This window comes from Oncorhynchus clarkii, chromosome 4 (assembly GCF_045791955.1).
Source record: "Oncorhynchus clarkii lewisi isolate Uvic-CL-2024 chromosome 4, UVic_Ocla_1.0, whole genome shotgun sequence".
NCBI lineage: Eukaryota > Metazoa > Chordata > Actinopteri > Salmoniformes > Salmonidae > Oncorhynchus > Oncorhynchus clarkii.
This window is the reverse complement of record NC_092150.1, coordinates 69,752,681-69,776,971: the sequence shown is the minus strand read 5'-3', so window position 1 is coordinate 69,776,971 and position 24,291 is coordinate 69,752,681. Positions and strand designations below refer to the sequence as shown.

The window sequence follows — 24,291 nt, the reverse complement described above, 5'->3', positions numbered from 1 at the left end:
GTGGGTATAATTTGTGGAACGTTCCAACAGGAATCCGTTCCAAAAACTTCGTAAATAACAAGGTTGCCAACAAGCAACGCATACAGAGTCGTATAACAGTAAAATGAGATACCGGGTAGGGAGTGAGCTATGTAATTACGTTTTTCACTCACCACGTTTATTCGGAAAAAATGTCTCTTCGTTCTAGTAGCCTCCACCATTTCTCATTCATTGGTTTAGTTATTATTTCCGGTGTTCCTGCATTTGCGGGTGAACTCTGATGCGCCTCAATTGGGGAATCGCTGTGGTTGAAATGTAACTAATGACCGCAAGCCCCAGTATTTTATTAGCTAGGTGGCTTGTACACAATTGTTACCGATGATACTGTATATACCTACTCGTACTACAGAAGCATGCATTGTATTTTGCCAAGTTCTGTGTTAATCCTTTCCCCCAAATATAGCAGGTAACTTGTGTCTATGTCGATGTTTTTGAGTTCATCTTGCCTAGTTAAATATAGATAAAATAAATTAGAACATGTCAAATATATACTTTGACCTATTTCAGGTAATCCCAAGATGCTTGATTCACTACACTTGCTTTTGAATAACTTTCCAGTCGTTTTTGCTTTACATTCCGACTTTTGAACGTCTGTTTATTGGACATATATATTAGTGTCTAATAAAAAATAGCAACTTATGTAAAGCATCCCATCTGTGTTAAGGTTAAAGTGTGTGTGTATATATATATATATATATATATATATATGTGTGTGTAGTGTAGGTCTTCTTGATGTCCACTAGGTGTCAGCACAGCTTCAATAATGTCACACCTGGTTCACAACATGTTTTTCATGTGTAACAAATCAAATTGTATTTGTCACATGCGCCGAATACTACATGTGACTGACTACCTTACAGTGAAATGCTGAAATGAAGCCCTTAACCAACAATGTAGTTGTAATAAAAATGTGTTAAATAAGAAATAAAAGTAACAAATAATTAAAGATCAGCAGTAAAATAAAAAATAGCAAGGCTATATACATGGGGTACCGGTGTTCCTTTCAAGTCCAGTGGTGTAAATTACTTAACAAAAATGTATTTAAACTACTCCACTACATTTTGTTAATATCTGTTTTTTTTGTATCTGTACTTTTACACTCTGTTTCTTTACAACATTCAATTTTACTTTGCCACATTTTTAAACAAATTCATATATTTTTTACTCCATACAGTTTCCCTGGCACCCAAAAGTACTTTATGCATTTGAATGCTAAACCGGACAGGAAAATGGTCCAATTCACACACTTATCAAGAGAACATCCCTACTGCCTCTGATCTAGCGGACTCACTAAACACATGCTTCGTTTGTAAATTATGTCTGAGTGTTCCCATGGCTATTTCATAATTAAAAATACAAGAGAATTGTGCTGTCTGGTTTGCTTAATATATGGAAGGTCAAATAATTTATACTTTTACCACTGACACTTAAGTATCTTTTAGCAATGAGGTTTCCTTAGTATTTTACTGGTTCACTTTTACTTGAGACATTTTCTATTAACATATCTTTACTTTTACTCAAGAATGACAATTGGGTACTTTTTCAACCACTGTTCAAGAAGTTTAGCACCCAATACCCAACATTCACTTGGTGGCTTGAAGTAGGAGTGCTGAACTAGGATCTGTTTAGCATTTGTGAGTAGAATGAATAACATTACTTTGACGGGGGTGTGGGGGGTACTGATTCCAGTTCAGCATTCTTAGCCTGAGACATTTCATAAATGCGTACAGAGGAGCACTTTTCTACGATCAGCTTTGCCTAGATCATTCTGAATCAGTTGTCTCTGGAATAACTTTATATGGACAGCGGTGGGTTTGTTTGTAGATCAGCACTCCTTCTCAACACCAGTTGCTGTACCCTAACATTTTATTATCCAATTTCCCTTAATGTCTATGTCCTTCCGGAAACCCACCTCAACATTGTTCTGTCAAGGCAACAAAAGCAAGTTGGCATGCTCTTGAAATGAATTTAACTCACAACCTCTCCTTTGGGAATTCACCACCATATCTACAACTATTTTTAAACTATCTTAACATGTGGCTTTCTTCAGGCGGACCAAGACTAGGAACACTTTTGAATGGTCTACAAAGAATGGCCCCAGGTAAAAGTTGGCTTTTACAGAGTATGTTTGTATTGTTACTCCACAGCATAGTATGTTATCACAACTCTACTGAAATGACATTTGAAACAAGGTGTCACTTCATTCTTGCTTTTTGATGGGAACCTAGCCCCTTTTCCCCTACATACCTCTGGTTTGCTCTTTCAGACCCACAAAGGCAACAAGAAAGAAGTTGCTACATTAACTGTTTCTCTGGGATTTGAACTAGGGGGTACATACCTCAAGTTAGCTCTTTCATGACAACAAAAGGCAACATCAAAAATGGCTCTCTAAAAAATGCTCTCCTCAGATTTGAACTCTCAAAGTCTGGTTTGGGAAGCAAACGCCATAACCACTACTCTACCAGAGAGACAGACACTCGATGTTAAGGGGTACTTCAAAATGCACACATCAAAGACAACATTTCAGAGGTTAGAGAATGGTGTGGGGGCTTGTACTTCTTGGGTCCCCCAACCGTTCCTCAATCTTCTTTTGATGACTACAAACAGAGATTATGAATCTTCAAAACCTACACTATAGGATGGATGTGTTTAGGAACAGGGGACGAAATTCGAAAGAGGCGTATTTCCAATTACCAACAAATAGACCCTAGAAATGTTATTCCAAAATCTTAATATTGGAACTTTGGCCCTTCATTTGCCTACTACTGCCTATAAGCTATCATAACACGTGGGTTTTTTCTTGGGGACAAGGTATCGGAACGCTTTTGAATGGTCTACAAAGCATGCCCCCAGGTCAAAGTTGGCTTTTGCAGACAAGGATAATATATTGTTACTCCACGACATAGTATGTTATCACAACTCTATTAAAAGGACATTCTGTACAAGGTGTCACTTCAGTCTTTCTATTTGATGGGAACTACCCCTACCCCCCAACAAACCTCAAGTTAGTTCTTTCATGCCAACAAAAGGCAGAATCAAAAATGGCTCTCTAAAAAATGCTCTCCTCAGATTTGAACTCTCAAACTCTGGTTTGGGGAGCGAATACCATCACCACTACTCTACCAGAGAGACAGGGAATAGATGTTAAGGGGTACTTTGAAATGCACACATCAAAGACAACATTTCAGAGGTTAGAGAATGGTGTGGGGGCTTGTACTTCTTGGGTCCCCCAACCGTTCCTCAATCTTCTTTTGATGACTACAAACAGAGATTATGAATCTTCAAAACCTACACTATAGGATGGATGTGTTTAGGAACAGGGGACGAAATTCGAAAGAGGCGTATTTCCAATTACCAACAAATAGACCCTAGAAATGTTATTCCAAAATCTTAATATTGGAACTTTGGCCCTTCATTTGCCTACTACTGCCTATAAGCTATCATAACACGTGGGTTTTTTCTTGGGGACAAGGTATCGGAACGCTTTTGAATGGTCTACAAAGCATGCCCCCAGGTCAAAGTTGGCTTTTGCAGACAAGGATAATATATTGTTACTCCACGACATAGTATGTTATCACAACTCTATTAAAAGGACATTCTGTACAAGGTGTCACTTCAGTCTTTCTATTTGATGGGAACTACCCCTACCCCCCAACAAACCTCAAGTTAGTTCTTTCATGCCAACAAAAGGCAGAATCAAAAATGGCTCTCTAAAAAATGCTCTCCTCAGATTTGAACTCTCAAACTCTGGTTTGGGGAGCGAATACCATCACCACTACTCTACCAGAGAGACAGGGAATAGATGTTAAGGGGTACTTTGAAATGCACACATCAAAGACAACATTTCAGAGGTTAGAGAATGGTGTGGGGGCTTGTACTTCTTGGGTCCCCCAACCGTTCCTCAATCTTCTTTTGATGACTACAAACAGAGATTATGAATCTTCAAAACCTACACTATAGGATGGATGTGTTTAGGAACAGGGGACGAAATTCGAAAGAGGCGTATTTCCAATTACCAACAAATAGACCCTAGAAATGTTATTCCAAAATCTTAATATTGGAACTTTGGCCCTTCATTTGCCTACTACTGCCTATAAGCTATCATAACACGTGGGTTTTTTCTTGGGGACAAGGTATCGGAACGCTTTTGAATGGTCTACAAAGCATGCCCCCAGGTCAAAGTTGGCTTTTGCAGACAAGGATAATATATTGTTACTCCACGACATAGTATGTTATCACAACTCTATTAAAAGGACATTCTGTACAAGGTGTCACTTCAGTCTTTCTATTTGATGGGAACTACCCCTACCCCCCAACAAACCTCAAGTTAGTTCTTTCATGCCAACAAAAGGCAGAATCAAAAATGGCTCTCTAAAAAATGCTCTCCTCAGATTTGAACTCTCAAACTCTGGTTTGGGGAGCGAATACCATCACCACTACTCTACCAGAGAGACAGGGAATAGATGTTAAGGGGTACTTTGAAATGCACACATCAAAGACAACATTTCAGAGGTTAGAGAATGGTGTGGGGGCTTGTACTTCTTGGGTCCCCCAACCGTTCCTCAATCTTCTTTTGATGACTACAAACAGAGATTATGAATCTTCAAAACCTACACTATAGGATGGATGTGTTTAGGAACAGGGGACGAAATTCGAAAGAGGCGTATTTCCAATTACCAACAAATAGACCCTAGAAATGTTATTCCAAAATCTTAATATTGGAACTTTGGCCCTTCATTTGCCTACTACTGCCTATAAGCTATCATAACACGTGGGTTTTTTCTTGGGGACAAGGTATCGGAACGCTTTTGAATGGTCTACAAAGCATGCCCCCAGGTCAAAGTTGGCTTTTGCAGACAAGGATAATATATTGTTACTCCACGACATAGTATGTTATCACAACTCTATTAAAAGGACATTCTGTACAAGGTGTCACTTCAGTCTTTCTATTTGATGGGAACTACCCCTACCCCCCAACAAACCTCAAGTTAGTTCTTTCATGCCAACAAAAGGCAGAATCAAAAATGGCTCTCTAAAAAATGCTCTCCTCAGATTTGAACTCTCAAACTCTGGTTTGGGGAGCGAATACCATCACCACTACTCTACCAGAGAGACAGGGAATAGATGTTAAGGGGTACTTTGAAATGCACACATCAAAGACAACATTTCAGAGGTTAGAGAATGGTGTGGGGGCTTGTACTTCTTGGGTCCCCCAACCGTTCCTCAATCTTCTTTTGATGACTACAAACAGAGATTATGAATCTTCAAAACCTACACTATAGGATGGATGTGTTTAGGAACAGGGGACGAAATTCGAAAGAGGCGTATTTCCAATTACCAACAAATAGACCCTAGAAATGTTATTCCAAAATCTTAATATTGGAACTTTGGCCCTTCATTTGCCTACTACTGCCTATAAGCTATCATAACACGTGGGTTTTTTCTTGGGGACAAGGTATCGGAACGCTTTTGAATGGTCTACAAAGCATGCCCCCAGGTCAAAGTTGGCTTTTGCAGACAAGGATAATATATTGTTACTCCACGACATAGTATGTTATCACAACTCTATTAAAAGGACATTCTGTACAAGGTGTCACTTCAGTCTTTCTATTTGATGGGAACTACCCCTACCCCCCAACAAACCTCAAGTTAGTTCTTTCATGCCAACAAAAGGCAGAATCAAAAATGGCTCTCTAAAAAATGCTCTCCTCAGATTTGAACTCTCAAACTCTGGTTTGGGGAGCGAATACCATCACCACTACTCTACCAGAGAGACAGGGAATAGATGTTAAGGGGTACTTTGAAATGCACACATCAAAGACAACATTTCAGAGGTTAGAGAATGGTGTGGGGGCTTGTACTTCTTGGGTCCCCCAACCGTTCCTCAATCTTCTTTTGATGACTACAAACAGAGATTATGAATCTTCAAAACCTACACTATAGGATGGATGTGTTTAGGAACAGGGGACGAAATTCGAAAGAGGCGTATTTCCAATTACCAACAAATAGACCCTAGAAATGTTATTCCAAAATCTTAATATTGGAACTTTGGCCCTTCATTTGCCTACTACTGCCTATAAGCTATCATAACACGTGGGTTTTTTCTTGGGGACAAGGTATCGGAACGCTTTTGAATGGTCTACAAAGCATGCCCCCAGGTCAAAGTTGGCTTTTGCAGACAAGGATAATATATTGTTACTCCACGACATAGTATGTTATCACAACTCTATTAAAAGGACATTCTGTACAAGGTGTCACTTCAGTCTTTCTATTTGATGGGAACTACCCCTACCCCCCAACAAACCTCAAGTTAGTTCTTTCATGCCAACAAAAGGCAGAATCAAAAATGGCTCTCTAAAAAATGCTCTCCTCAGATTTGAACTCTCAAACTCTGGTTTGGGGAGCGAATACCATCACCACTACTCTACCAGAGAGACAGGGAATAGATGTTAAGGGGTACTTTGAAATGCACACATCAAAGACAACATTTCAGAGGTTAGAGAATGGTGTGGGGGCTTGTACTTCTTGGGTCCCCCAACCGTTCCTCAATCTTCTTTTGATGACTACAAACAGAGATTATGAATCTTCAAAACCTACACTATAGGATGGATGTGTTTAGGAACAGGGGACGAAATTCGAAAGAGGCGTATTTCCAATTACCAACAAATAGACCCTAGAAATGTTATTCCAAAATCTTAATATTGGAACTTTGGCCCTTCATTTGCCTACTACTGCCTATAAGCTATCATAACACGTGGGTTTTTTCTTGGGGACAAGGTATCGGAACGCTTTTGAATGGTCTACAAAGCATGCCCCCAGGTCAAAGTTGCCATCTGCACACAAGGTTAGTAATTTCTCCAAATTAAAGTTTGTTACTCCATGACATAATATCACAATACTATTGAAATTACTTTCTTTACAATGTGACTGGAGTGTTGGACTATTTTTTGGCCCTTCCTCTGACACTGCCTAGTATATACAGTAGGTCCTCGACGGTAGGAAGCTTCTACCCAGTGATGTACTCGCCCGTCAGCAATCAAATTTTATTCATAAATCCCTTACAACATCAGCCGATGTTGAAACCCAGCCTAAAACCCCAAAACAGCAAGCAATGCAGATGCACAGTGGCTAGGAAAAACTCCCTAGAAAGGCAGGAACCTAGGAAGAAACCTAGAGAGGAACCAGGCTATGAGGCGTGGCCAGTCCTCTTCTGGCTGTGCCGGTTGGAGATAACAGTACGTGGCCAAACGTTCATATCACCAGCAGGCTCAAATAATAATCACAGTGGTTGTAGAGTGCAACAGGTCAGCACCTCAAGAGTAAATGTCAGGTCCGGGACAAGGTAGCACGTCCGGTGAATACGTCATGGTTCCATAGCTGCAGGCAGAACAGTTCAAACTGGAGCAGCAGCACGATCAGGTGGACTGGGGCCAGCAAAGAGTGATCATGCCAGATAGTCCTGAGGCATGGTCCCAGGGCTCAGGTCCTCCGGGATAGAAGGGAGAGGGAGAGAGTGAATTACAGGGAGCATACTTAAATTCACACGGGACACCAGATAAGACAGGATAAATACTCCAGGTTTAACTGACTGACCCTAACCCCCCTACACAAACTATTGCAACCTAAATACTGTGGCCCCGTCCGACGATACACCCTTAGTAGCGCCTTACGGTCAGATGTCGAGCAGTTTCCATACCAGGAGGGGATGCAACCGGTCAGGATGCTCTTGATGGTGCAGCGGTATAACTGAGGATCTGGGGACCCATGTTTTCAGTTTCCTGAGGGGTAAAAGGTGTTATCATGCCCTCTTTCACAACTCTGTTGGTGTGTTTGACTATGATAGTTCGTTGGGGATATGGATATCAAGGAACTTGAAACTTTCAACTTCTCCACTTCAGACCTGTCCATGTTAATGGGGTTCTATTCTGCCCTCCTTCTCCTATAGTCAACAATCAGCTCCTTTTGTCTTGCTCACGTTGAGGGCAAGGTTCTCTTTGCACCACACTGCCAGGTCTCTTACCTCCTCCCTATAGGCCGTCTCATCGTTGTCGGTGATCATGCCTAACACTGTTGTCATCAGCAACCGTAATGGTGTTGGAGTTGTGCTTTGCCATGCAGTCATGGGTGAACAGGGAGTACAGGAGGGGACTAAGCACCCACCTCTGATTGGCCTTAGTGTTAAGCATCAGCGTGGCAGATGTGTTGTTGGCTACCCTTACCAACTGGGGGCTGCCCGTCAGGAAGTCCAGGATCCAGTTGCAGAGACAGGTGTTTAGTACCAGGATCCTTTGCTTAGTGATCAGCATTGTTGGCACTATGGTGTTGAACGCTATAGTCAATTAACAGCATTCTGGGCCTCCCAGGTGGCGCAGTGGTTAAGGGTGCTGTACTGCAGCGCCAGCTGTGCCATCAGAGACCCTGGGTTTGTGCCCAGGCTTTGTCGTAACTGGCCTCGACCGGGACGTCTGTTGGGCGACGCATAATCGTCTGGGTTAGGGAGGGCTTGGTTGGTAGGGATGTCCTTGTCTCATCGCACACCAGCGACTCCTGTGGCGGGCTGGGCGCAGTGCGCGCTGACCAAGGTTGCCAGGTGCACTGTGTTTCCTCTGACACATTGGTGCGGCTGGCTTCCGGGTTGCTGCGCGCTGTGTTAAGAAGCAGTGCGGGCTAGGTTGGGTTGTGTATCGGAGGACGCATGACTTTCAACCTTTTCTCTCCCGAGCCCGTACGGGAGTTGCGATGAGACAAGACAGTAGCTACTACGAAATTGGGGAGAAAAAGGGGTAAAATAAGCATATATATATATATATATTTTAAAAACAGCATTCTCACAGAGGTTATCCTTTTCTCCAGGTGTGAATAGGTAGTGTGGAGTGCAATAGAGATTGCATCATTTGTGGATCTGTTGGGGCAGTATGCCAATTGGAGTGGGTCTAGGGTTTCCGGCATGATTGCTTGATGTGAGCCATTACCAGCCTTTCAAAGGACTTCATGGCTATCAATGTGAGTGCTACGGGGCGCTAATCATTTAGGCAGGTTACCTTTGCTTTCTTCGGCACAGGGAATATGTTGGTCTGTTTGAAATATGTAGGTATTACAATCTCGGTCAGGGAGAGGTTGAAAATGTCAGTGAAGACACTTGCCTGATAATCAGTCTGGCCCCGCGGCTTTAGGAATGTTTCTGTTTAAAGGTCTTGCGCACATCGCCTATGGAGAGCCTGATCACACATTCTTCTGGAACAGCTGGTGCTCTTGTGCATGCTTCAGTGTTGCTTTGCTCGAAGCGAGCATAAAATGCTTTTAGCATTTTTTTAGCAATTCTAGTAGGCTTTCGTCACTGAGCAGCTTGTGGCTGGGTGTCCCTTTGTAGTCATGAATATTTTCCAAGCCCTTCCACATCCAACAAGCATCAGAGCAGGTGTAGTAGGATTCAATCTTAGTCCTGTATTAACGCTTCAGGACAAGTCTCTGAATTTCCTTGAGTGGGCCAGCCAGAACCCTGACTTGAATCCAATCTAACATTTCTGGAGAGACCTGTAAATAGGTGTGCAGCAAAACTCTCCATCGAACTTCACAGATCTTGAGAGGATCTACAGAGAAGAATGGGAGAAACTCCCCAAATACAGCTGTGGCAAGCTTGTAGCCTCAGACCCAAGGCTGTAATAGCTGCCAAAGCTGTTTCAGCAAAGTATTGAGTAAAGGGTCTGAATAGTTATGTAAATGAAATCACATTTTGATTTAATAAATTGGAGTTTCTTTCTAAATGTCACACCCTGATCGGTTTCACCTTTCTCGTGATTGTCTCCACCCCATCCAGGTGTCACTTATTATCCCTAGTGTATATATCCCTGTCTCTGTGCCAGTTTGTCTTGTATGCTTTTCAAGGCAACCAGCATTTTCTCTTGCTCCTGCTTCTATTCTCTTTTGCTAGTCCTCACTTTTTTTTTGCCTTGCCTGTTTTCTGGACTCTGTACCCACCTGCCTGACCATTCTGCCTGCCCTGACCTCGAGCCTGGCTGCCACTCTGTACCTCCTGGACTCTGAACTGGTTGACATTTTGCCTGTCCACGACCATTTTCTTGCCCTTTTGGATTGTTGAATAAATATCAAGACTCAAACCATCTGCCTCCCATGTCTTCATCTGGGTCTCACCTTCTGCTCTTATACTTAACCTGCTTTTGCTTTGACATTGTCCGCTATTGTGTGTAGATTGATAAGAGAAAACCAATGTAATCAATTGTAGAAGGCTGTAACGTAACAAAATGTCAAACAAGTCAAGGGGTCTGAATACTTTCCGAAGCACAGTAACCATATACTTTTTAACCATATAGTTAAAATCAGAAATGGTAGGTTGAGACTAATACAGTCAGGATAGTGTAACTTATCCCATCATACCCAAGATATTTAGTACAGTCTTCCAATACATTAATCAAGAGTCAATGCCTGTATACCATTATGGTAGTGAAGGCTTTTTACTGCCACTGATGGTAAACACCAACTGTGTGTCCAAATTCCTTTTCATCAAGATAATGGTTAACGTTCTTTGTAGAAGTTGCAGAAAGGAAAATACGTACTGTAGCTATGTAGGCTTCCTGCAGGCTACCAATTTTCACACACACAAAAAAAAAAACACACAATAGGTTGTTTTTTAAATTAAAAATTAAACGAGCATGTGCATTTCTCTAAGAACCTAGGAGGTACATTTCAGTCAAAACTGGAAAAAAAAAAAAAAAAAAAAAAAAAAGTGACCTGAAATCCACTATCATTCGCTTATGCCAGCTTAACCATAACCCATCCATACAGCTGTAGTAGGATGTCCCTTGGGGGCATCCGTACCTATGTAGGACATGCAATAAACAGGCTGGAGCTAGAACCTCGTGGTCGCGCGTCTTTATTTCTAGATCATACTACACAGTTCAGTATTGCAATAGTATGAAATTATCGGGGTACTGTTACTTTAATTAGATTTGACTATATAAAAAAAATACCCTACAAGTAAAAGTATATAATTGACAAAGTACTGAGTAAAAATTGTTTGAAAAATCCAATATGCCTTTGATATTTTGTAAAATTTTCTGTTACCTTAATGTTTTTACACATTACCTTTTCTTTGAATATAAGGGAGAAGTAGCAAATGTGCTGTAGGAAGTAATTTAATTGGTTGCAACAAAGGCACATCTGTGTGGGCATTTTTTTTAACCTAATTTCTATCAGCATGTTAAATGCACAACCAGAGTTAAACAAATTCGAGACCACCTTTACTCCACACACAGACGCGTACAAAGCCCTACACTTGGCAAATCTTACCATGATTATCAGGTATGAAGGTAAGACCCAGATGCAGACCACGTCGAATAAACAATAGTTTAATACTCAAACAGGGGCAAGCAATAGTAACTTTAGTTAACTCTACCTACATGAACATACTACCTCAATTGGTGACCCCGCACATTCACTCTGTACCAGCACCCCCCTGTATATATATTGTAATTTTTTTAATGCTGCTCTTTAATTACTTGTATCTATTATTCTTATCTGTATTTGTTTTAACTGCACAGTTGGTTAGGGGACGTAAGTAAGCATTTTACTGTAAGGGCCAATCGGGCTCTCCTGATCCTGGTTTGCTCGCTCCGACTTGCCATTGGACTGGGGGTGGAACCCAGAGGACAGGCTGGCCAACGACACAATGAGGGCGCAGAATGCCTTCCAGACCTGGGATGACAACTGAGGCCTCCGGTTGGAGACCAGGTCCAGCGGCAGTCCATGAATCCGGAAGACATGCTACACCATGGGCTGGGCCGTCTCCTTGGCCAAGGGGAGTTTGGGGAGAGGAATGAAGTGTGCGGCTTTGGAAAACCGGTCGATCAGTGTTTCCCTCAGACGGGAGGGTGGGGGGGTCAGAGACCCGTGACAAAATCCAGGGATATGTTGGACCAGGGGTTGTGAGGGTGACAGGCTAAACTGGAGGATTTGGCCCACTCCAGGACCGCGGATTGGACAGCGTTAGACACAAACATCTGGTTCTTGACACCCCCTCCCAGGTTTCGGCTAGGACTGCTGCGCCTCCCGGACCTGTTCCCCTATACCCCAGCTGAGTGCCGTCACCAGGCAAGAGGAAGGAAGGATTGTCTCGGGCTCTGGGGTGGTAGCCTTGGGGTTATAGCGGAGAGACAAAACATCCGGCTTGATGTTCTTGGACCCCGGCCGGTAGGAGGGGGAAAAGTTGAACTGGGTAAACAGCCCCCATTTCGCTTGCCTGGAGGTCAAGCGATTAGCGGAGCGGAGCTACTACAGATTTTTTTGTTGTCTGTACACACAATGAACAGATGCTCCTCCTCTTTAAGCCAGTGCCTCCATTGCCATCTTCTCTGCTAGAAGCTCCAGATTCCCCACATCATAATTCCTCTGTGGCGTTGAGGTGGTGGGAGAAGGCGGCGCAGGGATGCAACTTCCAATCCAGGGCAGAACATTGCGACAGAACAGTCCCCACTCCGACATCAGAAACATCTTCCTTCACCACAAACTAACAGGAAGGGTCCGGATCAACCAACATCAGAACTGTGGTGAAGCGATATTTCAGGTCCCGGAATAGCCGGTCAGCTGCCGTGGACCACGTGAACTGAGCCTTGGTAGAGGTGAGGGCAGACAGGGGAAGGCAAGGGTGCTGTAATCCCAGATAAAGTGGCGATAAAAGTTGGCTAACCCCAGGAGGTGTTGGTGGAGCGATGGAAATCGCTCCAGAATGCGCTGGAGATCCTGCTGGACATGGAGCATGTGTTCTTGGAGGGAGCGGGAGAAGACAAGGATGTTATCAAGGTAGACGAAGACAAACCGATTCAGCATGTCACGGATAACATCATTCACCAGAATGTGGACCACAGCAGGGGAGTTGGTGATGCTAAAGTGCATGAACAGATATTGTTAGTGGGCGCTGGCCGTGTTGAAAGCAGTCTTCCACTTGTCCCCCTCTCGTCCCCCTCTCGTATCCCCACCAGGTGGTAGGCGTTTCGTAGATCCAGCTTACAGTTGCCACCTGGAAAGGCTCGAAGTCCGAGGAAATGAGTGGTGGCAGATATCGGTTCTTAACAGTAATGTCATTGAGTCCCCTGTAGTCAATGCACGGGGGCAGGGTCTTGTCCTTCTTCTCCACGAAGAACAAGCCTGCGCCAGTGGGAGAGGGATGGATAAATCCTGTAGCTAGAGAGTCCCTAATGTAGTTCATAGCCTTCGTCTATGGTCCCGACAATGAGTACAGACGTTCCCGGTGCGGTGCTAGGAAGAAGGTCAATCCCGTAGTCATAGGAGCAGTGCTGCGGAAGGGAAGTGGGCCGGGACTTGTTCAAAAGCTCCCAGAGATCCTGGTACTCCGCGTGAATGGCGGAGAGGTCCGTAACCACCTACAAGGACCCAGGAAGCCTTCCCGGGGGAAGTTGTGCAGAATTCAGACAATGGTCATGGCAGAACGGACTCCAGGCCATGATAGCACCGGTAGACCAGTTGATGAGTGGATTGTGCCGTTTGGCCCAGGAGAATCCCAAAGCAGGAACTGAATGGTATCGCTGTGATTCCCTGACACCCGTAGGTTGATGAGTGGTGTTATCATGACCCAACCTACAGAGCACCTGTTCAACGGTCAAACATCAATGGGAATAAATAGTGGCTGAGTAGGGATGTTCAACTCGGAAGCTAGTGTGGGCTTCAAAAAGCTCTCATCGACCCCAGAGACAATGAGGACCCTGTCACATCTGCTCCTGCTATGCCCTCTGGTGTTCATCTGGTTTCTTCTTGAACTGCAGTTACTCTCCCATTCGCTCTCTCTCTCTGTGTATGATTGTGTGGTTGGAGAGAGGTGTGCTGAGTCAGATCCCTACCAGCGACAACTTGTTTCATAATCAAGACCTCTACAAATACTCAGTCCTGCCACTTCCACTCTGCCAGATCGAGATCTCTGCTCAGTCAGTGCATGATTCTAGCCATTTATGATTACTCAAGATACCCTGCTGTGCTTGTTTCCCTGCCTGACACCGTTTATCCTCTCATTGCACTCTGCCTCCTGTCTCCTTTTCCATCTCACCACCCAACTACCTTGTTCTGGATTTTACTCACCACTACTACCTTTGATTCCCCTCAGGACCGGTTACCCTGTTTTTCTCAGCCAACTTCAACCTCAGTCTCCACATCTATTTTTTTCTGCAACTCATCCGAGCTTCCCCGAATCTGCACTCCATATCCTTCTGTGTAACAATAAATATTTTGGTTTATTCATCCCCGTTTCCCCATCTGAGTCTGCTCTTGGGTTCCCCTGTGTCGCTCCACTTAACAGACCCCAAAAAATTTGGACTGGTTTCCCCACAGCAGAGTGAAATGATGCGAGGAAGGTGAGCAGAAAAGGTCTTCATATGGCCAACCAGAGTACTCGCTCCTGGTCTGAGCCTGGTCTTTTACCGGATACGAGGACACAAAATTACCAAAAGGCCCTCTATATAGACAACTCTTTGTGCGGATCTCGAGAGAGAGTCAAGATCAAGTGTCAAGTGGGTAACTCCCCAGCAGCAAGCTCGTCCTTTACCTCCTCCGAGACGCCATGCAGGAACATGTCAAACAGTGCTTCTGGGTTCCATGCACTCTTCGCTGCCAACATGCAGAAATCCACTGCATATTCAGCCACCCTGTGGGCATTCTACCGGAGCTGAATTAGCTTACAGGCAGCTTCTCTCCTGGAGAACGGGGCATCAAAAACCTTCCTCACCTCTCCCACAAACCACTCCAGGCTCACGCATATGGCTGGCTGCTGTTCCCATACAGCGGTAGCCCAGGTGAGAGCCCTTCCAGACATCAACGTAATGAGGTAGGCTATTTTGGAGCGAGCCGGGGGGAAGGAGGGCTGAAGCTCGAAAATGAGGGCACACTAGGCTAAAAATGTCCGACAGGTGCTCGGCTCTCCATTAAAGCGTTCTGGAGTAGGTAACCTGGGGTTCCCAGGAAGGTAGAGTGGCCGGTGCTGCTAAACGTCGAGTTACTGAGGAGCGGTGGGGTTACCCCCGTGGCAGGCTGCCCTCCAGAGAACCCGCAGATTTGCTCTAGCAGCATGTCCAACACCCGGGTATGGCTGGTCAGCAACCATAGGTGGGTCAACGGTACCAGATGGCAGGCAGGTTCAGGGTAAGGGTAGGCAGAGATCAGAAATCAAAATGGAAGCAAGAGGCAGGCAGAGTGTTCAGGTAGGCAGAGTGTTCAGGCACAGGGTCAGGCAGAGTGTTCAGGCACAGGGTCAGGCAGAGTGGTCAGGTAGGCAGAGTGGTCAGGCACAGAGGCAGGCAGAGTGTTCAGGTAGGCAGAGTGTTCAGGCACAGAGGCAGGCAGAGTGGTCAGGTAGGCAGGCACAGGGTCAGGCACAGGGTCAGGCAGAGTGTTCAGGCACAGGGTCAGGCAGTGTTCAGGTATGCAGAGTGGTCAGGCGCAGGGTCAGGCAGAGTGGTCAGGCACAGGGTCAGGCAGAGTGTTCAGGCACAGGGTCAGGCAGAGTGGTTCAGGCACAGGGTCAGGCAGAGTGGTCAGGTAGGCAGAGTGGTCAGGCACAGAGGCAGGCAGAGTGTTCAGGCACAGGGTAGGCAGAGTGGTCAGGCACAGGGTCAGGCAGAGTGTTCAGGCACAGAGGCAGGCAGAGTGGTCAGGTAGGCAGGCACAGGGTCAGGCAGAGTGGTCAGGCACAGGGTCAGGCAGAGTGTTCAGGCACAGGGTCAGGCAGAGTGGTCAGGTAGGCAGAGTGGTCAGGCACAGAGGCAGGCAGAGTGTTCAGGTAGGCAGAGTGGTCAGGCACAGAGGCAGGCAGAGTGTTCAGGCACAGAGGCAGGCAGAGTGGTCAGGTAGGCAGGCACAGGGTCAGGCAGAGTGGTCAGGCACAGGGTCAGGCAGAGTGGTCAGGCAAAGGGTCAGACAGAGTGTTCAGGTAGGCAGGCACAGGGTCAGGCAGAGTGGTCAGGCACAGGGTCAGGCAGAGTGGTCAGGTAGGCAGAGTGGTCAGGTAGGCAGAGTGGTCAGGTGGGCAGAGTGGTCAGGTGGGCATGCTAAGGGTCAACACCAGTGGGTCGAGAAAAAGAGACTTTGAAAAAGCCTGGGGCTGAGACACAAAACGCTGATTAACCTGACAAACAAGACAAACTGGCAGAAACAGAGAACACAGGTATAAATACACAGGGGCTAATGGGGAAGATGGGTGACACCTGGAGGGGTGTGGAGACAAATCACAAAGACAGGTGAAATAGATCAGGGTGTGATGATACTACTATCAACCTTTTTTTCTATTTACAAGCAAAAATGAAGCACCAGTGACTCGTCTATAATTTTTTTTGAGTCATACTACACCAGTTCTGACGCTCTTCGGATGTGGCAGGGCTTGCAAACTATTAGACTACAAAAAGGAAGCACCCCCGAGAGCTGCCCAGTGACACAAGCCTACCAGACAAGCTAAATAACTTGTGCTCGCATCGAAGCAAGTAACACTGAAACATTCATGAGGGGATCAGCTGTTCCGGACGACTGTGTGATCACGCTCTCTGCAGCTGATGTTAGTAAGACCTTTAAACAGGTCAACATTCACAAGTCCGCAGGTCCAGACGGATTACCAGGACGTTTACTCTGAGCATGCGCTTACCAAATGGCAAGTGTCTTCACTGACATTTACAACCTCTTCCTGTCAACCTCTTCCTGTCTATAATATCAACATGTTTCAAGCAGACAACCATAGTCCCTGTGCCCAAAAACACTAAGGTAACCTGCCTAAATGACTACCCACCCGTAGCGCTCACGTCTGTAGCCATGGAATGCTTTGAAAGGCTTGTCATGGCTCACATTATTAACACCATTATCCCAGAAACCCTACACCCACTCCAATTTACATACCGCCCCAACAGATCCACAGATGATGCAATCTCTATTGCACTCCACACTGCCCTTTCCCACCTGGACAAAAGGGTCACCCATGTGAGAATGCTACTCATTGACTACAGCTCAGCATTCAACACCATAGTGCCCTCAAAGCTCATCACTAAGCTAGGGATCCTGGGACTAAACCTCCCTCTGTAACTGGATCCTGGACTTCCTGACGGGCAGCCCCCAGGTGGTGACGGTAGGCAACAACACATCCGCCACACTGATCTTTAACACTGGGTCCCCTCAAGGGTGCATGTTCAGTCCCCTGTACTCTGTTCACTCATGACTGCACAGCCAGGCACGACTCCAACACCATCAAGTTTGCTGATGACAACAGTGGTAGGCCTGATCACCGACAATGATGAGACAGCCTATAGGGAAGAGGTCAGAGACCTGACCGTGTGGGGCGAAGACAACGTCTCCCTCAACATGAGCAAGACAAAGGACATGATTGTTGTCTACAGGAAAAGGATGACCGAGCATGCACCCATTCTCATCGATGGGGCTGTAGTGGAGCAGGTTGAGAGCTTCAAGTTCTTTGGTGTCCACATCACCAACAAACTAGAATGGTCCAAACACACCAAGACAGTCGTGGAGAGTGCGACAAAACATATTCCCACTCAGGAGACTGAAAAGATTTAGCATGGGTACTCAGATCCTCAAAAGGATTTACAGCCTTACCATCGTCAGCATCCTGACGGGTTGCATCACTGCCCTGTATGGCAACTGCTCGACCTGGCTTTATACATCTATAAAGCGTGTCTGGCGTGTCTGTCTATATATGGAAAAATACATTTTAACATTTAGACCAATCGATTGGTGGAAAGAGCAGGAAGACTAAGTCAACCCAGATTTTATTTCCCGTCGGGGACATCCCTAAAATCTGCTGTAGTTGTAAATCTTTTACACCTCTGGACATTATAGATTTGACACAGTATCAACCCAATAGTAGCCTTGGTGTGCAGATTTTCAATTGTGGCAGGGTGGGCACATCCATTGTAAGGCAGGATTCTCCATGTGTTGATGGTAAATGCTGATGGATACCCCAGCACAGGTGGTGTGGTACCAACTGGAGCATGTGGAGCACTCCATCTGTGAAAGTACATGTCAATCAGGCCATTGATTCCATTATATGATGTCACAGCTGAAAGGATAGCTCAGCAATCCACAATTTGGTTTGTTTAACTAGCCACTGCCATTTCATTTTAGATTAAATTATTGACCCACAATCCATTCAAGAGATGATGCAGCCATGAATGTGGCGAAGAGGGGAAATTACAATTAGCCTTTGTTGGCAGTGGCTTGTTAAAAAAAACTGAAGATTGAAGTCACTACCTGCTTTAAATGTAAGAAAACATTTAAATGATTAAAATGACTTATCCATCCCTTTAAGGTTATGAACATATATTTACTACCAAACTCAACACCCCCTTAGACCACAGTAATAGAAAGCACAGCAATTGCCTATGGCCATTGTTCATAGTGCAATGGAAATGTTTTGGGCCCTTCAAACATTGAAAGGTAAAAGTTCTTAGAGAATTGTCATGTCAACTGTGTGAGGAGTTGCAATGCAAACTCACCCAGTCTCCCCCCTCATCTGTTGCACAGAAACTGCAGTAGAGTTTCCTGTTAAGTTCTGAAAGAATAAAGGAAGCATGTCAGCTATATCACATAATGCCTTAGGATGAAAAACTATATACAGTTATTGGCAAATATATGGTCACCTTCACAATTTTCTTAAATAAATTTGTAATTTCTTCTACAAAATACAAAAATGTTTAGGTGGATTTGAGAAGTTGTCGGGCTTTGCGTCTTTCAGCAGTGGGGTCTTTGTTTACCAACAACCAAATTAATTAGAAGAAAATAACAACCTCCCTACAATCAAACATGGGGAGGTTGTTAGGTTATAGGCTACTGAGGAATTATAATGTGCTCGGTCAGCTACTTTGACATCCATGTAGGCTGAAACTACAACTAAATGTTGCCAAGTTCAAACATGTAAGGTAAAACAATAGTGCTATCGAACATTATTAATAGTCTCTTAAAGTGGGGCCAGGACAATGTAGCAACAGTAAATGAGATAATGCAGCATTGACTTGGGCTTGGGCTGCTGGCCTGTATCACCTTATTTCACACGGTAATGACACAAAGAGTAGTGTATGATGTAGACGAGGCTACAAGTCTTCAGCGTTACATTGTCAGATTGAAAAAAAGTGATAGACAATCTCACCTTTGTCCAGGATCTCTTTGGCCACCTCCATTCTGGCACCACCGATGTTAACATGCATTGGGACAGTTGGGTCACTTAGTGCCTTCTCCCTCTGCATTAACTCTCTGGCCATCTAGGTAGTACATAAAGGACAGACAATGGGATAAATATGTCTACCATCTATAGGGCCATTGAGAAATATAAGATCGTGTGAAAGCAGGTCTCCAACTGCCTTGTCATCCTAACAATAATCATCTTATTCATTGTGATAATCTTACTTTGGAAAACCTTTGTTGCTTGGCTGCAATCATGAAAACAAGGCAGCACACTGGTGATGTTGAAGCTCCACTGATTTGATGATATTACACCAACATTTAATTTAGAGTTTGTCACATAGCAACCAAGTTCTCTATTGACCTGGGTCATATTCATTAGTGGACACCATAGCACATCGGTTAGCAACAGAAGAAAATTGTTTCTCCTTGAACACATGCACATGGGTCCCTTCCCATTTCAGACCATTTTCTTAGGCGTGCACATGACAGGTGTGCAATGTATACTAATTTGTTATGCTAATCTAATCCTTTCAATGGAATGACTTTGGCTAAACCCTCAAAGATCTCTTAATGTGGGTGCATTTGCTTTTGACTCACTTTTGGGTGGCCTACCATTAAGGGTTGCGCACAGATTTCTAACATAACAAATTTCCCTACTGATTTATCCTCGGACCTATTTAGCATATGAACTCACCAGCAACACATAAACTCCACAATTGTAGCTGTCGCTTTGCTTGGTGTGCGGTATTGTCGACGCCTGCCAGGGAACATTGCTGAAAACAGATTCTGTCCCAGTTCTGCGGGTTCGTTCATCAAACCAGTATCTGTTTGGGGAGGAAAACATTCATACACCTGCATGGCTGCTCATGAATGAAAATGGGATGGCTTAACTGAAATCAATAATGCTTTATAATTCTCTTCATAGCATACAACATTCATAACATGAACACATAGGCTAATTAAGTCAATATGCAACCGGACCATAAATGTAAAAGTAGCCTCAACATTGACAACTCAACTTAACTTGTATGCCGGATATTGGATAAATGGTCCAACAATTTTTGCCTGACCATACAATAGAAGTACTCAGTTGTGGAATAGTACTGGGGTGGAGAAATCAGAATTAGCTAAGTAACATAGATCATTAAGATGCCTTATCTGCAGAACATGCTTATATAATTGAACTGTTGAACTCATCATTAGAATATCTCCTTTCCGAATCTGGTGTTGGCAGCTGCACTGCAGCTCCTCAGTCACCTTTGGCCCAGAGAGGGGAGAAGTCAGGCTTGTCTTTCACATGTCCCCGTTGCAATGCAGAATATCAGCAAGGAATATGGCAAAAAGGAGGTAAGGAAACATTGCTTCCATATGTGAACATTGCATCCTTCCCTCATGCTGCCAACATACCCTCGTAAAACTGACCATCCTACCGATCCTCGACTTCAGCGATGTCATTTACAAAATAGTCTCCATCCCTCTACTCCACAAATTGGATGCAGTCTATCACAGTGCCATCTGTTTTGTCACCAAAGCCCCATATACTACCCACCACTGTGACCTGTATACCCTTGTTGGCTGGCCCTCGCTTCATACTCGTTGCCAAACCCACTGGCTCCAGGTCATCTAAAAGTCTCTGCTAGGTAAAGCCCCGCCTCATCTCAGCTCACTGGTAACCATAGCAGCACCCACAGCACGCACTCCAGCAGGTAAATCTTACTAGTGACTCCCAAAGCCAATTATTCCTTTGGCCGCATTTCCTTCCAGTTATCTGCTGCCAATGACTGGAACGAACTGCAAAAAATAAATCACTGAAGCTGGAGACTCATATCTCCCTCTATCCCTCTAACTTTAAGCACCAGTATCTCTACTTGCACATTCATCTTCTGCACATCTACCATTCCAGTGTTTAATTGCTATATTGTAATTACTTCGCCACCATGGCCTATTTATTGCCTTACCTCCCTTATCTTACCTCATTTGCACACACTGTATATGGACTTTTTCTACTGTATGTTTGTTTATTCCATGTGTAACTCTGTTGTTGTATGTGTGGAACTGCTTTGATTTCTTGGTCAGGTCGCAGTTGCAAATGAGAACTTCTCAGCTAGCATACCCGGTTAATAAAAGGTGAAAAAAATAATAATAATAATTTGCTAACCATGTAAAGGGATGGCCTAAGTCATGGGAAACCAATCACTTGTCTCCAGGATGCTGACCTTCTAGGCAGAGTTAAAAAAAAAGCCATCTCTGTCCAGTGTCTGTTCTTTTCCCCATCTTAATATTTTATTTTTATTGGCCAGTCTGAGATATGTCTTTTTCTTTGCAACTCTGCCTAGAAGGCCAGCATCCCGGAGTCGCCTCTTCACTGTTGACCTTGAGACTGGTGTTTTGCGGCTATTATTTAATGTAGTTGCCAGTTGAGGACTTGAGGCGTCTAGTTTGACAAACAATGTACTTGTCCTCTTACTCAGTTGTGCACCGGGGCCTCCCACTCCTCTTCTATTCTGGTTAGAGACCGTTTGCGCTGTTTTGTGAAGGGAGTAGTACACAGCGTTGGACGAGATCTTAAGTTTGTCAATTTGTTCGATGGAATAGCCTTCATTTCTCAGAACAAGAATAGACTGATGACTTTTAATAGAAAGTGCTTTTTTTCTGGCCTTTTTGTACCTGTAATCGAACCCACAAAGGCTGATGCTCCAGATACTCAACTAGTCTAAAGGAGGACAGTTTTATTGCTTCTTTAATCAGAACAGTTTTCAGTTGTGCTAACATAATTCCAAAAGGGTTTTCTAATTATCAATTAGCCTTTTAAAATGATAAACTTGGATGAGCTAACACGACTTGACATTGGAACACAGTAGTGAAGGTTGCTGATAAAGAGCCTCTGTACGCCTGTGTAGATATTCCATACAAAATCTGCTGTCTCCAGCAACAAAAGTTATTTCCAACATTAACAATGTGTTTGATAAAGTTGATGTTATTTTATGTCAAAATATTTTCTTTCAAAAACAATGACATTTTATAGTGATCCCAAACTTTGGAACGGTAGTATAGTTTAAGTATAACTTATGTATAACTTATGTCAGCAAACCAGAAGGCAAGATTCTAGTTTTTTTAGAATTTACAGTGCAAGAAGCACACGCCAACACTCAGACATAATTTACAAACAAAACGTGTGTAGTGAGTCCGCCAGATCAGAGGCAGTAGTTTGAATGGGACAATTTCTGTCCTGCTCAGCATTCAAAATGTAACGGTTTTGGTGTCAGGGAAAATGTATATGGAGTAAAAACGACATATCTTTAGGAATGTAGTAAAGTAATAGTGGTAAAAAAAATGTATATACCAATGTAAGGTACAGATACCCCTAAAAACTATTTTTACACCCCTGGATTGACCATACCTGATGTGCTTAACCAGGTTCTCGCTCATATGGCTCTCTGTGTTAGGGGAACCAGTAGGGTCCAGAACAATGGCAGAGTGGGTCCTGCGATTGACATACTAAACAAACACAAGTGGTAATTCCAAGTCAGTATATCAAAATGGCCTCAAACATAACATATTCAAGAATAATACTGTCTAATCTCTCACTAAAATGGTAAATCTTGTAGAGCTTACCAAGAGTATCCAGTGGTAGTTTCCCACGTTGCAAACGCCAATCAAGCAACTGTGCTGCTCCAGATTGGTCTACAGGAATAGGAGTGAAGATGCATCTATACGGTGTGCCAGGCAATCTTTTGTCAGGCAGGTGGCAGCTCTCCCTACATTGACCCGTCTAGCCTCTTATTTAGAAACATGACACAAAAATAACTCTGCGGACATGCCTTTACCTTTGACAAGGTGTTCTTGCGCATCGCCACCTTATCCCCATGCAGGATAATCCCTGCCACAAAGTGATCCACAATAAAAACATCCTTCTCCACTTGAATGTCAACCCTCTTCAGTTGGAGGTAGAAGTCAATTACCTAAAGCAGAATGGCATATGGTTGGTCAAAGTTCACATGATGCTCAGGCAATAGTCACCTCAGTCAACAACTCTAATTGTACTTTATACCAACTGCACGCATGGAAATTTCATACAATTCAACCATAACATGTGGGGGAGCTTAACATACCTCCCCACTAAGCCACTCATTGGGCTTCAATGTAAGGAAGTCATGGAGGTGCAGGATGGCAACGGATCCCTCCAACAAAAATCGTGCGGTTGCCCTGTCCACTCCATCCGAAGACATTGCCCACAGTTGCTTCACCTACACAAACAAATTTTGGCCATCAAAAATGGGGTCCAAACTGCCTGAGTGTACAGATGCGATCAACATGCAGTAGGAAAACATGCAGAATATAACAAAAACAGACACATTCCACTTACTCTATTCTCCAATTCATCATCCCTGCTGGGGTGTTTCTCAGACAGAGACTGTTGGAATTGGTCACCCTATTGAATAATGGTTACAGTTCAGTTTGGGACAGCATTCTGCATTTTGTCTTCACGTATATACATTAAACCCATGAGGATCACATGGCTTCGTAAAAATGCTTACCATTTTAACATACCCAAATAAGAAATGTAACTAAATAGCAACACATAAGACCGACCTGTTGATGAACGGTCGATTGCTCTTCCTGTTGTTTGGTGCCCGTCTGGACATGCTCCTTGGTGGCACACTTATGGCCAGAGCGTTTTGCGGCCAGATGCCTTGTCCCCAGCTTTATTGGCATAGGACTGTCCACACTTCCGCCAATGGCCAGTACAGCTGCCAGTCGGTGGACACACCTCTGGGCACTGTCAGATGCAGAGCAGGAACACGTCTCCGTTGGCAACAGAGTAACCACATGCTGCTTGTCTGAGAAGCCCTGGTAGAGGAACGATTTGGTGCTTGGCACCAGGAGAATCCGTCCTTTTGCCACAATCATCCTGGCTAAGGCCTCCGCTCCAGTTTCTGCCATGACAACCTCTTCTTGTGCCACACAGGACTGAATGCCTTCAGCAAAAGACACCATGTCTTCCTCTGACATGTGGTAGGGGAAACTGGTGGTGGGCATTCGCCTGGAAAATTG

At 44.3% G+C, this 24,291-nt stretch overlaps 1 protein-coding gene across 1 annotated transcript in view; it reads left to right on the top strand.

Moving 5' to 3' along the window:
- Positions 1-24,291, top strand: part of LOC139407196 (phosphoglucomutase 3) — a 44,963-nt gene that overhangs the window by 376 nt on the left and 20,296 nt on the right. The window lies entirely within an intron of this gene.